Source organism: Calidris pugnax, unplaced genomic scaffold, assembly GCF_001431845.1.
Source record: "Calidris pugnax isolate Ruff unplaced genomic scaffold, ASM143184v1 scaffold540, whole genome shotgun sequence".
NCBI classification, from domain to species: domain Eukaryota; kingdom Metazoa; phylum Chordata; class Aves; order Charadriiformes; family Scolopacidae; genus Calidris; species Calidris pugnax.
The window spans coordinates 123,500-124,062 of NW_015091579.1; positions in this window are offsets into that span (position 1 = coordinate 123,500).

Sequence of the window (563 nt, forward strand, 5' to 3'; positions counted from 1 at the left end):
CTCTTCTCCAGGCTGAACCCCCCCAACTCTCTCAGCCCCCCCTCCCAGCAGAGGGGCTCCAGCCCTCCCAGCATCTCCGGGGAGGCCCCATCCAACAGCTCCGTGTCCTTGGGATGGTGGTGGCCCCAGAGCTGGAGGCAGCACTGGGTCGGGGGGGGTCTCCCCAGAGCAGAGCAGAGGGGCAGAATCCCCCCCCCCTCACCCTGGGGGTGCAGAATTTACCCAAGAAAGTCAAAATAGAATTGTCAAAACCCAATTATCCTCCTGGTTCAAAGGGGGAAACTGAGGCACAAAGATGGCAATTCCCAGTTCAGGGCCCTGCAGAGCCCGGGGAAAGGCAATCCCTGCCCTGGGCATCCTAATGGGGGGGTTTGTTGTAGAAAAGACTCAAATGGGAGAAAAACAGAAATAACAGCTCTTGAAAAAGAAAAGATAAAACACACTCCCCCCACCCCCGCCAGCCCCTCGCTCACAAAAGCCCTGGAAATAGTGGAAATACTGGAAATACTCTGTGATCGTAGGATGTTTTAAAAGGTACCAGTACCAAAAGTCACCTCCAGGCA